Source organism: Periplaneta americana, chromosome 16, assembly GCF_040183065.1.
Source record: "Periplaneta americana isolate PAMFEO1 chromosome 16, P.americana_PAMFEO1_priV1, whole genome shotgun sequence".
NCBI lineage: Eukaryota > Metazoa > Arthropoda > Insecta > Blattodea > Blattidae > Periplaneta > Periplaneta americana.
This window is the reverse complement of record NC_091132.1, coordinates 77,485,635-77,502,525: the sequence shown is the minus strand read 5'-3', so window position 1 is coordinate 77,502,525 and position 16,891 is coordinate 77,485,635.

Here is a 16,891-nt window from a genome sequence, read left to right as displayed (position 1 = left end):
AGTTCTGGTGATTGTAAACTCCGCTTATCAGGGTTAGCTGTGGCAAGATACGGAACGCTAAACGTCATTCACATCCTTGCGGTCAAGTGCATTGAAGTGGAAGTAGGGATATTTGGAATTCTGCTTCCAAACTGGGGTATGTTTATTTTATGATTAATACAATGTTTTTAATTAATATTTATGTGTATTTTAAGTGAATAATTCTTAGTTCTACTCAAAATCACTGTTACTTTCGTAGGATTCATTCAACTGTAATAAAATTCCTTAACGGTCTATAAATTAGACCTATGTTCATATGACATTTTATGGTCCAAATGGCCTATGGAAGTGATTCCTAAAGCGCGTGTGAATAGTCATGAATCACCCTGTATATACACTATAATATTTACTGACCTGCAGGTTCGTCTATTTGAGCGTGTTCAGGAACGTTGTAGATTCATGCTAGTAGTACGTGCAGGGTACTTTTTGGCCGTTTGTGCTCAATTCGATCAATCAAATAAGGGTGGAGCCAAAAGAAGTAAGTTTTAATTATAGGTAGGGTATTTATCTTTGCCCCATGCTAATTTTGTCACATACCCAGCTTCGCTCGTGCTCCAATCATGAGAATTTTGCAATTGCCACTTCTGCAAGTATGTTATACGCTATTTTTTCTACGAAAGTGGCAGAATTAGACAAATCAGGGAAAATTTTAGATATTATGTCAAAGTGACAATCTTCATATTATTTTATCTCGAAATGCGTATGGGCTATTGTAAGATATATTTTCAAAAGAAGGCGAACTCATGGCAACAATATTGTATTCCCGTTTTTTTTTATGATTATTCGCAACAATTCTTCCCTGTTCGTCAACTGTTTGTTTAATGACCGGAAATATGGATCCTGTAATGAGCGTGTTTTCTGCCTACATTTGATGCATCTCCAACATACAATAATTAACAAAGATTACATATTTTATACAGTATGAAATAAAATGGAAGGAGTTACGCAATAATAGACCAATCGACATTTTTTTTTCGTTGTTGGTAACTCTATAGCATCTATTAGATGCTTTATGGTTGTGCTAACAGATGAGTTACTTGTCAATGTGACGCTGAAACGTGTGTTCAGGTTACTGCCCAGCGACAGTCCTGATGTATTTTTATATTTGTGATGATTGGTTAATTAATATTAACCCGGCACACTCACACTCATACAAATTTTCAGACTCTAGACACCCAGGGAATTCCTCTTCTTCAAGAAAAATTCACCGAGAACCGAGCCCGGGAATCGAACCCGGGACCTCCTGGTCTGGAAGCCAGCATGCTGACCAACAGACCACGGAGGCAGTCCAAACCGACAAATTGGGAAAAAAATATTTGCACAAATCTATTGATGGCAGGCTAATTTAATTCGGAAAAAAAATCAAGAATGCGATATCTGAATTTTGCTGCTATTTATAAGCAAAAATTCGTGTATTGCATAAAATTAATTTATTTTGTTTTGAAATATTAATTCTACTGCTGGTCTCTTTATCAAGAATCGGTTAGCCTTTTCGGTCTTATTTGCGCTAGTTTTTGTAGTAGTATGAATGTTATAATACTTCATGCATAAAATGTTTTATAAAAAAGAAACAGATTTATTTCATTGGCCAATATCTCGAAACAGGTTTTTGGCGCTTGGTCTGTTATTGCAAACTTCGTCCAAATATTGTATGCCTGATGGGTCGTTCGTAAACATCTCACTCTTACCGTAAAGACTCGCTTTCTTAAGCAGTTACGTAAATAACTATGAAACACAGGAAACGAATATGGCTAAATTACGAGCGCCATTTCGCGACACTTAGTAAAATGACTCAGCTCCAGTGAGCTCAACGGTAAAATAACTCCATCCATCTGCGCGCGAGATGTTATATACTCTGTTTGTTATGGCTTAATTTTATGAGTAAAAACAATTAACAATACAATAAAAAAACCAGATGGAACTATGAGATAATTACATATTGAAATACCACTATTTGGTCCAGGGAGCATCCGTTTTTTGGTGCAAGAATAATTCGTTTAATATGTTTCTAAATTACTCTTGAATACATTCCTTAACAAACCATTACAAACTAATATAAATATAGCGTGGATTGTGTACGAAGGTAATTTTTTGTTGGCCTCATTACGCATCTTTGTTTACGTAAATAAAAACACATTATAAAGTTAACATAGTAGGCCTACATAAATATTATTTTAAGAACCATAGGAAATAAATGTGGGTACATAATGAGCAAAAGAACGCCATTTCATGGCAGTTTGTAAAATGACTCGGATAATAAAAAATTAACAGCTCCAGTGAGCTCCAAAGTAAAAATACTAATTTTTACTCAATTTCTTTTTACTTTTGGTCCAGGTGAAATAGGCCTACTTGCCTTTTACGACAACTTTCGTAAAAACACGATTATATTCCATAGACAAAGATTAAATCTAGTAAAAGGTAATATTTTACATGGACCAAATGAAGTTTAAGTACACATTATCGTAGTTCACCCAAATATGTATTTAAGCAATAAAAATATGTACCGTTATCTTACTGAATAATTAATATGTATGTGTCGCTTGTACAATATATTTGTAAAATTATTCCATCCCTGACTATCATTGGTTCATAAATAAACGCAAGCAAAGCAGACATAAAATTTTATTACCTTATAATATCTTACTTACTTACTTACTGGCTTTTAAGGAACCCGGAGGTTCATTGCCGCCCTCACATAAGCCCGCCATTGGTCCCTATCCTGAGCAAGATTAATCCAGTCTCTACCATCATATCCTACCTCCCTCAAATCCATTTTAATATTATCTTCCCATCTACGTCTCGGCCTCCCCAAAGGTCTTTTGCCCTCCGGCCTTCCAATTAACACTCTATATGCATTTCTGGATTCGCCCATACGTGCTACATGTCCTGCCCATCTTAAGCGTCTGGATTTTATGGTCCTAATTATGTCAGGTGAAGAATACAATGCGTGCAGCTCTGTGTTGTGTAACTTTCTCCATTCTCCTGTAACTTCATTCCTCTTAGCCCCAAATATTTTCCTAAGAACCTTATTCTCAAACACCCATAATCTCTGTTCCTCTCTCAAAGTGAGAGTCCAAGCTTCACAACCATACAGAACAAACGGTAATATAACTGTTTTATAAATTCTAACTTTCAGATTTTTTGACAGAAGACTAGATGACAAAAGCTTCTCAACCGAATAATAACAGGCATTTCCCATATTTATTCTGCGTTTAATTTCCTCCCGAGTGTCATTTATGCACCTTCTAATATCATTAAATTTAACTACATATCGCTCATTCATCGTTAGTTTTGACAGTATATCAAGTTTTCTGTGCGTAAGAGTCTGTTTTAATCATACCTTATATGCATTTGTGCCCAGTCCTCGATTTACTCTGGAGCTTCTGTAGTGACATAAGGCCTATGTGCATCTGAAGGAACTACACTTTCCAATGTTGAACAAATTATCCAAATCGATTAAGTAGTTTTCTAAGATTGCCTCATACAAACATAGAAACACACTCTATTTGTAATAAGTTAATATGTACTATATTATAAACACATATGAATGTCATCCGTATACCTGGGTTATGAATATTAATTTGATTTTTGTCCAAGACCGCTTTAAATAAATGCAGTCATTTGTTTTTTATTTATTACTCGTATAATCTGAGATGGCCAGGACACAAAAAGCATTGTTATTTTAAAATTAATGCATGTCCTTAAATATCAGTCATATCAAAATTTTGCATAGAATAAAACGTATCGGAAATCATTTTAAAGAAACTTTTGTCGTGTAATATTTTTCATGAAAATCAATAATGAGGGAGATATTTCGATTTATTTAATTCAGGCCCCCTTATAACCCGCTTTTAAATAAAGTATTTGGAATGCTATATAGCCTAAAATCTAAGTTACAACTAACTTAATTTATATTCCAATTTTCATATAAATTGGTTCAGCTATTATCGCGTGAAAAGGTAACAAACATCCAGATAGACAGACAGACAGACAGAAAAAAAATTCAAAAAAGCAATTTTTAATTTCAGGATGGTTAATTATACATGTTAACACCAATTATTTTTGGAAAAGCGAAAATTACCCGACAAATTTCGGTTACAGATTTATTATTAAGCTATTTCACATCCTTAGTCATGATCCACATTTCCATCCTCGAAAGTATTCCTGCGGTGACAAATGAGAAAATGAGTTTCATATCAATCATAAAGTCATGTAAAAATTATACAGAAAATGTATACGGTACTTAAAAAACAGACTTATAAGGAAGAGCTCCAGTCTTTGCTGACCCGTAATAATTTATAACGTCTGCCTTATATTTCTGAAGTTGTCACAAAGAAGAGACGTTTCTACAGGTAAAGCTCAGCTCGTAATAATAAATATTGAATTGATATAATTTTTCCTTGTAGAGGATAGGCACTCAGTATTGATTGTGTAGCGTACATTCCCCAGTTCGAGCCCCATGTGACTATATTACGTAGTCTGTTTGCATATTTATGGACGACACAAGTGAAGTCTGAACAAAACAACCGAAAACGTTTATCATGAAATAAAATATTGCACTATTATATCATACATAGGCCAAATAGAAATGATCAGGACGAAATTCAGATACAAACTGCTGAGCCATTCATACCGGAACCCACACTTTCTGAAGTCGAAATTGCGATAGAAAATCTGAAAAAGTACAAGTCTCCAGGTATTGATCAAATTCCAGCAGAATTAATACAAGAGGGTGGAAGGGCATTATCTAACGAAATTTATAAGCTTGTACTTGCAATTTGGGAAAAGGAAATTGTACCAGAACAATGGAAGGAGTCCATAATCGTGCCTATTTTTAAGAAGGGGGACAAGACTAACTGTAGTAACTTTCGAGGAATTTCACTTTTGTTGACGTCGTACAAAATTTTGTCGAATATCCTTTTGAGAAGATTAACTCCATATGTAGATGAAATTATTGGGGATCATCAGTGTGGTTTTAGGTGTAATAGATCGACTATTGATCAAATTTTTTGTATTCGACAGATATTGGAGAAAAAATAGGAGTATAAGGGTACAGTACATCAGTTATTCATAGATTTCAAAAAGGCGTATGACTCGGTTAAGAGAGAAGTTTTATATAATATTCTTATTGAATATGGTATTCCCAAGAAACTAGTTCGATTAGTTAAAATGTGTCTTAGTGAAACTTACAGCAGAGTTCGCTCTAGAATATGCCATTAGGAAAATTCAGGATAATAGACAAGGTTTGGAGTTGAATGGGTTACATCAGCTTCTTGTCTATGCGGATGACGTGAATATGCTAGGAGAAAATCCACAAACGATTAGGGAAAACACGGGAATTTTACTGGAAGCAAATAAAGAGATAGGTTTTGAAGTAAATCCCGAAAAGACAAAGTATATGATTATGTCTCGTGACGAGAATGTTGTACTAAATGGAAATATAAAAATTGGAAATTTATCCTTTGAAGAGGTGGAAAAATTCAAATACCTGGGAGCAACAGTAACAAAATTAAATGCTACTCGGGAGGAAATTAAACACAAAATAAATATGGAAAATGCCTGTTATTATTCGGTTGAGAAGCTTTTATCATCCAGTCTGCTGTCAAATTTATAAAACAGTTATACTCGTATTACCGGTTGTTCTTGGACTCTCAATTTGAGAGAGGAAAATAGGTTAAGGGTGTTTGAGAATAAGGTGCTTAGGAAAATATTTGGGGCTAAAAGGGATGAAGTTACAGGAGAATGGAGAAAGTTACACAACACAGAACTGCACGCATTGTATTCTTCACCTGACATAATTAGGAACATTAAATCCAGACGTTTGAGATGGGCAGGGCATGTAGCACTTATAGGCGAATCCAGAAATGCATACAGAGTGTTAGTTGGGTGGCCGGAGGGAAAAAGACTTTTCGGGACGCCGAGACGTGGATGGGAAGATAATATTAAATTGGATTTGAGGGAGGTGGGATATGATGGTAGAGACTAGATTAATCTTGCTGAGGATAGGGACCAATGGCGGGCTTATGTGAGGGCGGCAATGAACCTCCGGGTTCCTTAAAAGCCAGTAAGTAAATACTATTATATCATATCAGATAAGTTTATGACGGTCTTATATGAAAAACATTTGATAATTCACATTACGGTTGGGGAAAACCTCGGAAAAACCTAACCACGTAATCAGCCCAAGCGGGTATCGAACACGCGCCCGAACGCAACTTCAGACCTGTAGGCAAGCGCCTTAACCGACTGAGCCACGCCGGTGGCTTGGGGGGGACTTACTGTGTTCCTCACTCAGGTGAGTTGCACAAGCATGGTCTATTGAAATTAAGGTTGACTGTGAAATGAGGTGGACAAACGGGAGAATTCAGAGGAAAATCCACATAAACCTTGCTTTTTCTCACACAAATACAACTCCAACATCACCGAGATTTGAGTCCGGGTCCGCAGTCATCGCATAATAAATTGAAGGGTTCAGAGCTACAGTGGGTCAAGCGCCAAAAGTAAAAAGCGAAGAAAACAAGGGTTAAAATTATGTGATTATTATAATTTAATGAAACATATAGCAAGTAAAATAAAGTATGCATATTAAAATATATGGCATATCAAACTTCATTAAACTATGGTATTCACTTAACTTTAAACATTGCTTTCTCAGTTTTTAATAAATGGCGCTTGGCCCACTATGGCTCTGAACTCTTCAATTATTAGTAGTAATTGCCAATATTATAATTGAAACAGTGAGATCAATAACGATTCAAGTTCATTTACACAAGTTTCGAGAAAAATACAATATATATATATATATATATATATATATATATATATATATATATATATATATATATTGTGACAGCGACGTGAGATTCGAACTCACGATCAGCGTCCCGCGAGAGAGCATATCGCGCGGGCTTCACGAGGCACTGAGGGACGGCGCGCGGCGGAGAGGGGAAAGGGCCAACGCGGCGAGAGAGTGGAGAGAGAGTGCGACCGACCTGGCTACAGTCAGGAGAGAGAGGGGGCCGATGCTCGGAGGAGCACGTCGGCGCCGTCATCACCGTCCCCTCGGCTCGTCCTGAAACCGGTCGACAGAAGGTGCGACGATGGGCTGATTGCTGAAGGACGGATAAGAGGCCGTCCATGCAGAGTACTGGTGGACACCGGGGCGATGCTCACTATCGCCAGACCAGACATCGTGCGTGGCCTACCTGGGAGGACGCCGCTGCGCCAATACGAGCTACGGACTGCTTCAGGCGAGAGCTTGCCCATCCAGAGAGAGGTCTTCCTGGACCTGACCTTGGGGAAGAGGAAACTGGAGATGTGGGTGTTCGTCGCCAACATCACCGAGGACGTCGTCCTGGGACTCGACGCCATGCGGTTACTCGATGCGACGGTGGACGTCCGGCGCCGTATACTCCGTCTTGGTCGGGATGAAGTGTTCCTGATGGACGCCGAGGACCAACCCGTGGCCAGCGAGCTCTCCTTGGAGGGCCAAGGGGAAAAGCAAGATGGCGCCCACGCAGAACGAGTATCGCTGCCCAGCCAAGCCAAGGATGGGGTGGCGCCACCATAAGGAGGGAGCAGCCGGAGGACCCCAAACGTTGGACCGACTAGCAGCCTACCAAGGGACTGCCCGAGACGAGCAGTCCTAAGGAGGGAGCAATGTGACAGCGACGTGAGATTCGAACTCACGACCAGCGTCCCGCGAGAGAGCATATCGCGCGGGCTTCACGAGGCACTGAGGGACGGCGCGCGGCGGAGAGGGGAAAGGGCCAACGCGGCGAGAGAGTGGAGAGAGAGTGCCCGCGCAACTGCTGCGTACGGAGTAGGGGGGGACGGACTCTCCCGACTCTTCCAGAAGTCCGTCGAAGTGGAGATATCCAGATAATTCTCTGCACACCTGTAGAAATTTCTCGCAACTATGATTTCGCTATAAAAGAAGAAACGCCAACGAACTCGAGCAGTTTTCAGTTGATTAGTCAGCCAGTCAGTGAGAAAGCCAGAGCAAGCAAGCCAGTCTTGTGTACCGGAGTTCGACTCGAGTGTGCGTCCGCAACTGTATCAGCATCCGAAGGCCTGAGTTCGAGTGCAGTGGACCGCAGTTGGAGGGACCTGAGTTCGAGTACAGTGAACTGTCTCTGAAGGTCTGTGGTTCGAGATACTGTGAACTCGAGGGACTGAGCTAGAAGAACTGTGAACTGAGAACTGATAGTTCTGATTTGTAAATAGTGCTTTGTAAATATTAGTTAAGATTAACAGTTCATTGTTGTTCGTAATAGTCCAAGTAAATTGTCATTGCCGTCAGTGGAGTGCTATAACGAATACTGTGTTGAGTGAAAATTCTATTGTTGACGAGAGCGTTTAAGGTGAATTGTAGAAAGGAATTATTGTTGGAAGAATAAAATCCTATTGTTGAGTTGAATTAAAGTGACAATATATTTCTTACGTAATTATTATTTTTTGCTCGTAATATTCCTGGTTGTTTTAGAGATCAAGAAAAAGTAGTATACCAACTTTTAAAGTCGTAACACTTGTGGAAATAGCCAAAATTTAATTTCAAATTTGCAAACAATGAATGACCAGAAGTGTACTTGAATGGTTATTGATCTCACCGCTTCAATTATTAGTCAAAATCTCAGATTTTCTGTGAAAGTATACTCTATGTTTATCGTGAGCAACATGGCTTTGTAGATGTGCATTTGATTCCATTAATTCCGTCTCCTTTAGTTATACTCACAACGAAACTACGTCTTATATCCCTACGCCTACCTTGCACGTGTGGCTTGACTCGCCTGTATTGTGTATTCCAGTTTTCAGTGGTGTTCAAGCTAGAGTAGTAGCTGCGCTGTCGTCACAAATTAGAACTCGTTTACGATGCCAACATTCTGAGGTGCAGCGGCACGCATCTCTCTGTGCCTTGTATACACACATACTAGGAGGGGGCTGAAGTAGGCCTACTGAATGTAGACACAACTTCAAAACGTGACGGTATTAACGGAACAGATTGTACGTATTACACCTAATCTACTGCTGATTCAGAAACTTTCGTAAGATATGGAATGCATTGACCATTCCTACTCTTTGTATTCTTATAAAGTGTTCTTTTACCCATATTCAGCATTTGGAGACATTGTGCAGTGATGCTTGTTATTGGTACCATCTATTCCACTAATACCGTCGCCTTTTAATATTTGAATGCAATTTGCGGAAGCGGGGCACTATGGCCCAGGACTGCGACCTGTTACGAACTATTGCTCTAACTAGAGATGAACAAAACCAACTGCCGCTCTCGCTTGCTGCGTTTGTTGCAGCTGTCTTTCGAGTCTCGGCTCGTAACTCTTGTGCGCTTCGAGTCTCGCTCATCATTCTCGAAATAACATTTGGTCGACGTGGAAAGATTTCGTAACTTTGAATAACATACATCATTGAAATAAATAACATTAGACATGTTCAATTGATACAAAAAGACAAAAGAAACCAGAATCACAGTTATCAAAATGGTCTGATTCTACTATCAGATTTTACCTATGGTTATATAGGTATGGTAAATAAAAAAAAAAATAAAATAAATTTGAATTTCTAAGAAACATAAAACATAGCGTTAAATAAAACGTTTTGTTTTACTTCAGATTGTAGGCCTATACTTGATCTCAAACATACGAGAAAGAATTTCCCAGTCTTTTAATAAGGGCCTAGTAATTAAACAAAGATTGGGGAAAGGATTACTACACTGGAAGGTAGAGATGATGTTCCAAATAGGCTACTTGATTATTTATACATATATAACAGTTGCCAGAACATAAAATTCAGTCTGATATAAACAACTATGACGATTCAAGGCTGCTTGACGTTCGAGAGTTGATCACTCCCGAAATCCCGAAGTCTTGGGACGTTTGCTTGCAAGCAGTCGACGACAGGTAATACTGTCGTGCGGGATTTCGGCTTTGCGGGTGCTATTAGTAGGCCTATTGCATTCTCGCTCGTTGTTCATCTCTAGCTCTAATCCTCAAGCTAGGCGCATTCCCAAACCCACACTGCTGATTACACTAAGGCTGCGTACCCAGGTTTCGAGCATGCAACCCTCCTCGTCGCTAGGCCAGCCCCTCCGTGCGTCGCCAGCCGGCGATAGGGGGAATGCTATGTAATGATGACGAAATGGAGAAATGATAACGGAATAATGTAGATGCGTAATATGGGAAAAAATGGAAGAACCCCGAGAAAAAACCCCAACTGCGACCTTGTCCACCACAAGTGTCACTATGAATTTTTCAATGAAAAATCCTAGGGCTGACAGGGACTCGAACCCGGGCCGCTTGCGTGACAGGCCGGAGTCTGACCACTCAGCCATCGTAGGAGTCACCTTTTAATATTTGTTTACTGGCTGTAAGTTGTATAGGTCTACAGCACATAGGCCTACACAGAAAGCCATTCCTACTCTGCAGCTCTGAAATGTTAGCATACATCGCAAACGAATTCTGTGTAGCTACTACTCTAGCATGAACATTACTGAAAACTGGAATACACAAGACAGCCACGCGTGCATGGGGTGGAACACGGAGTTTCGTTAGTATACGAGTAAGGAAATGGACGACATTAACGGAATTCAGTGTAAACGTTAACTTATTTGAGATTGCATCCGCTTTCCAAACATGTTTTGTTTCACGCGACATTTGTTCTACATCACTTGAACGTTGTTTGTGTTTCCAAGTACAACATCAATATTATATGACGTGTAGTTTTAATGTTTCGTTAACAAGTACATCTAGTCTATCGTGATGCAATTATTATTATTATTATTATTATTATTATTATTATTATTATTATTATTATTATTATTATTATTTGGTTTCCGTTGTAAGAAAATAGCTGGAGTAATTTCACCATAGACGCTTCTTAATTATCACGGCCTTACCACAGTCTAATATATGCAGTCACGAAGCTTTAGTTGTGAGGGTGCTAGGAACAACAGACTGTGCCAGTACTATTTCGCATTGTCTGTAATGAGGCGATAGTAGAGATCTAGTGGTTAGCAGCTATCTATGGATGTATGGATGCATATTTACTACGTATTGAGCTTCGTGACTGTATATACTAGACTGTGGCCTTACTAAGATTAAACGACCTCGTTCTACAAAGTTTTGACTCCACCATCTGTACTATCATAACCCCAAAGATCTCCTACAAGTCTGAATAAAGATTATTTGTTTGTCCTCTTGCTCAGTTTAAAAATATTGGCTACGTCTGTCTGCCTTCAGTTGCAGCTAATTTAATAAAATTAGGCGCCATTAGCTGTTAAAACAGAATTCCTTGTCTTCGTTCCTCTTTGTCTGTTCTAGAAAAGAGCTCGTTTCTATAGCAACAGAAGCTTCAAAGCGGCCATGGGACGCCTTCTACTTACTTTGCACTCAGTGCACAAATCTGCTTCACGCTAGCTTCAATAAAACAGTGTCAGTTGATTTTATATAGGGTGTTGCTACATTTGTACATGACAATAACGGTATGGCTCGAAAAGAAAAACCGATACGCCGATTTTAATATTGATAGACTCAACTACAGCTTTATAATGTAGTCATTATGTAAACTCTAAAACAAACAGCATGTACATTGGATTTACATATTGGAGTTTCGGGTTTATACCCATGGGAGTAAAATATAAATTATAGTGGGTAATGACTAGGGGGTGGATGTTGATGACTTAAAAATCTACTTAAAATGATCATTAAAATGCCTTTAAACTAATGACAAAATGACGTAAAATTAAAAGAAAAAAGACGTTTAAGTATTATTCACCGTACTCGCACCACTTCTTAAAAATTAGTCACCTTGTTTCAATGACTGCCCTACAAATCTCGGAGAGAGAAGGCAACTTTTTATTTATTTCTTTTAGTAGGTTATTTTACGATGATTTATCAACATCTCAGATTATTTAGCGTCTGAATGACATGGTGATAATCCCGGTGACATGAGTCCAGAGTCCAACACCGAAAGTTACCCAGCGTTTGCTCAGGAGGCAACTTCCTGGAATTTGGCTAAGATAAAGGAAAAGAACATGCAACAAAATGAAGGTTTTAAGGGAAAACTATAGATTTTAATGAGGTTTTACAATGTGTTTCAATCAGCGGTGGTCCATGTCAGTGCCTTCATTCTCCGTCTCCTCCTTCCGCTCTTCACTTTTGTTACCAGATCTTTCAGATGAGAGAGTGTGGGCAATCTTTGAGTTAAAAATGCTATTACAGTAGACACCCCTTCCGAACCATGTTGAGGACACAATGGTCTGTCCAGGACATGGTGAAAGTTTTCCTCCTTCCAAACATAAATTCTGAAGACAATCCCGTACCGACAAAAGAACAGTAGCGGACAAAGTCCTCACTTAAACTAAGCTGCTGTCAATCATTTCATATTACTTCCGTTGTGTGAAGTGAAGCCTTCAGTGGAATGAGGGATGGACTTTAGAGTCTGTTCCAAACTATAAAACTCAAACTTTACTGCTATTCACTTATTCAGTAGGTAATTAATACTGACGTATTTGGCTAGAAAATGATTTAACAGATCTAAAGAAGAAAATAAAATACATTCCAAATGATCTAAAAGTTCTTCAAAGTATTTAAAATGACCAAAAAATGACGTAAAAATATAAAAATGACATATTAGTTCAAAAACGTCAAAAAATGCGATGTAAGAAATTACTTTGTTACGTTTATATTAATATAGAAAGGATTTCTATATTAATAGGCATCGTCCTAATGTGAAAAATAAGATGACTTTTCATCAACATCCGCCCCCTAGTAATGACAGTGTTTTCTTTGGGCTCTTTCGTTATTCTGTCGTAATTCCACTATTTCTCTAGCCACTCTTGCCCACAATTGAATCGATGAATCCGAAAATCAGTCATCTCACTTTTTTCATATCAATTTTATTTTATACTAGCCGTACCCCTAGCGCTCCGCTGCACCCGTTAGAAATAAATATAAAGTAGTTACATAATTAAAATAGGACGTTTGATCCAGGGAACATTAGTGTTTGATAGACGGATAAATCGTTTAATATGTTACTGAATTTAAATTGCATCCAAATAATTAAAATGCGATCATTTTGGTCCAGAGACACTCATTTGGTGCAATGACAATTCCTTTAACCTGTTTCTTAATTTTTATTACATGCAACCATAGTTTAATGAAGATTGACATCATTTAGATTTAATGTGTATACTTTATTTTACTTGTTATAGGTTTCCATTGAATTATGGTAATAACTCAATTTTAACCCTTGTTTTCTACGTATTCAGTAAATGACGCTTGGCCCACTATGGTTGTGAACACTTCAAATAACTTAAATTATATAATATAATATTACATATTATATTATATAATATGTAATATTATATTATATAATATGTAATATTATATTATATAATATTACATATTATATTATATTATATTATATTATATTATATTATATTATATTATATTATATTATATTATATTATATTATATTATATTACATTATATTATATCAGAAGTTACTGTAATAACATTATAGCATTATGTCCATCTAGAGAAACTACACTTTCCAATGGTGAAATAATAATTAATTATACAAATCGGTTAATTTAGCTTCCGATATTACTTCATACAAACAGAGAAACATTCTCTGTAGGCTATCTTTCATAGCTTTCGATTGTTGCTGTCCAAGGCCCTTATAGACGAAGTCATTTGTTTTTTATTTCATTACACGGCCTTAGATGGCAGTTATTTTAATTTTAAAACTCATTTATCTCATTAAATATCAGTCCTATCAAAATGTTTTAAGGAATAAAACTTATCGCAAATTATGTTTAAAGAAACTTTTGTAACATTTTTCACAAAACTCAATAATAAGCGAGATATTTCGATTTATTTAATTCAGGCCCCCTTATAACCCCCCTTTTAAATAATGTATTTTGAATGCCATATAGCCTAAAATCTAAGTTACAACGAACATAATTTATATTCCAATTTTCATCGAAATCCGTTCAGCCATTATCGCGTGAAAAGGTAACAAACATACAGACAGACAGACAGACATACAAACAAAATTTTCAAAAAAGCGATTTTCGGTTTCAGGGTGGTTAATTATATATGTTAGGACCAATTATTTTTGGAAAATCGAAAATTACCAGAAACATTTCGGCTACAGATTTATTATTAGTATAGATTCTTGTTCTTCAGAGACAAAAGCATTGTTTGAACTGAAAAAAATTCATGTCCTATTAAATATGGGAATAATTGAACTCTAAAAGTTCTATTTAGTTTGACATACCATTTCCTGGAGATGACTTATTTTCCAAACCAAAGTGAAAAAACATATTACCATATAGCAGTATTGGAGCCCGAGTGTAGCAGTTTGTAATTATAACATCAAATACTATTCAGTGTTGTGTGTGTTTATGCTGTACGTTTAGTTTTCAGTGTGTGAGATATTTAGTCTATACTCACTTTACATCGAGTTGTGTTTAAATAAAATTAGTAATTCATTGTATAATCGTCCAGATTGAGGAAAAGGAAAAGGGACAAAAATTATAAGCGACATAAAACGGAAACAGCAAGAATAAAATATTCACAATGCACAATAAATCAATGAATATGCATATCTGAAAGAATTACTAGTGACGAATGCTATTTTAGTTTGTTATTTAACGACGCTGTATTAACTATGAGGTTATTATTTAGCGTCAATGGAATTGGTGATAGCGAGAAGGTATTTGGCGAGACGAGACCGGGAATTCGTCATAGATTACCTGACACTTGCCTTACGGTTCGAAAAACCTCGGAAAAAACCCAACCGAGTAAAAGCAGGAATCATACCTGAGCCCGAACGCAACTCCTGATCGGTACGCAAGCGCATTAGCCGACTGAGCTACGCCGGTGACACGAATGCTGTTAAATGAAAACACTATAACCTATCAAAAACAGTATTAGCGACTGTAAACAAACCAAATGTATCTATTGCACCTTGAAATGCGCAAGCTTTAAAAAGAGTTTTTTTTTTTTTTTCATATGCAGGGTAAAATGTTTTTTTAAGCTTTACTCTTGAAGAGATATCTGACAATCTTTGAGGAAATTTGTGACTCACAATATGATAATTTCTTAATGTAAAGGTGATATTAAGTACTTCAGACGTTGATTTCTGAAGCTTGAGTCTTATGTTTATTAATGTATTTTTTCATTTCAAATTTCTTATTGTTGATAACCATTGTGTCGTGTAATCCGAGATGTGTTTCTGTATACTAATTATGTGAGTGAAAATGAAAGTTTAAAGTCAAATTGTACACTTATTTCGATTCTAACGCTGTGATTGTTCCAGGCAAAACTGAAAAGTTATCTTGAATGTACAAAAGATTCTCATACAATTCGTCTGACATAAGGAATTTCGCAACTTCAGTCGCAGCACTATAGTCTTTCAATTTAACACTTGAACTCGCCCGTTTCGAAGGGGTGTTGGATGAGTCTATAAATACAAAAAGTGTAAAACGTTCTACAACGTTTTGACTCCACTATCTGTACCAACATAACTCCAAAGATCTCCTCAAGACTGAATAAAGATTATTTGTTTGTCCTCTTGCTCAGTTTAAAAATATTGGCTACGTCTGTCTGACTTCAGTTGCAGCTAATTACTGTCACGTCGCTGTTATTTCCGGCGTGACTCCGCCTCTTTGCTTACGTCTTAGGAAGTGAAGGCTCTATAAAGTCTAGGTAGGTAGTATCATTCGCCATTTTTGTTCTTTCGTTCCCGAGCTACCATACGAGGAATCTATTTGCCACACTGTTAAACATTATCATGTCGTAGCTCCTATGATAATAAATCAAACGCACTGTAATTCAGCAAATAATTGGGCGGCAAATAACGTCTTCGTGTGCTTTCTGCAAACGCCAACGAAAGATCCAAAATGGCGGGCTATTATATTAAGTATTTATCGAGCCTTAAGAAATGAATAACGTCTTCATAAGCGAATCACAAGAAGCACACGTTTAAATATAGCCGACCTGCAACGCGATTGGCTGCCGGAAATTAGAACGACGGGACTATACCTTAATTTCTAGAGAACTAATTATTTCAACAATTTTCCTGCAATTCTTAGCATAATATACTGCGGCATCTAGCCACTTTCCCCAGCGAGTGAGTACAGGCTGTGGTGGTAATGGAACGCCACGTGCAATTTCCTTACATTTGCAAAGCCCAGCAGAAGTTAAAAAATATGTATTTTTTTTTACATTGGATATAAATCTACATTACCAACATATCGTCCAGCGTCATCCGTGGTTTCGTCAAGTAACACCCAGATTTTGTTATTTGCTACTGTACTTCTAATGTCTCATAGAACTTTTTTGTAACACGAAAGTACATACCCATGACGAAGTGTTGCTGCTTGTGCAACCTTCTCTTTTGTATATTTTCTAAAAAGTTTTTAAAAATGCATTATCGAGTTTCTCAAATGGAATGTTGCACTGAACCATCACTTCACATAAATCTTTAAAAAATTGCGACTTTTTTACCTGAAACTTCGTTAGTGATTGAAGATCGTTCATCACCTTCAATACGTTTTAACAGATTTACATTATAAATTTGATTTTTGGAATTGCAATGTTGTTGTATTTTGTTTTATTTCCCTTTACATCTTTCTCAAATTCAGCACATGTAAAGGCTCAGTCACAATGAAAATTAAACATAACGTAAGCGTTAACTTAAAAATGCAAACGTTACGGTAAAATCAAGAACATTCACGATGGGAACATAAACATAACTGCAAAGGTACTTGGTAACCATGGAAACATAACAACGAAGTCATTTTCTCATATTCTGTCGTATACTTCAGCGT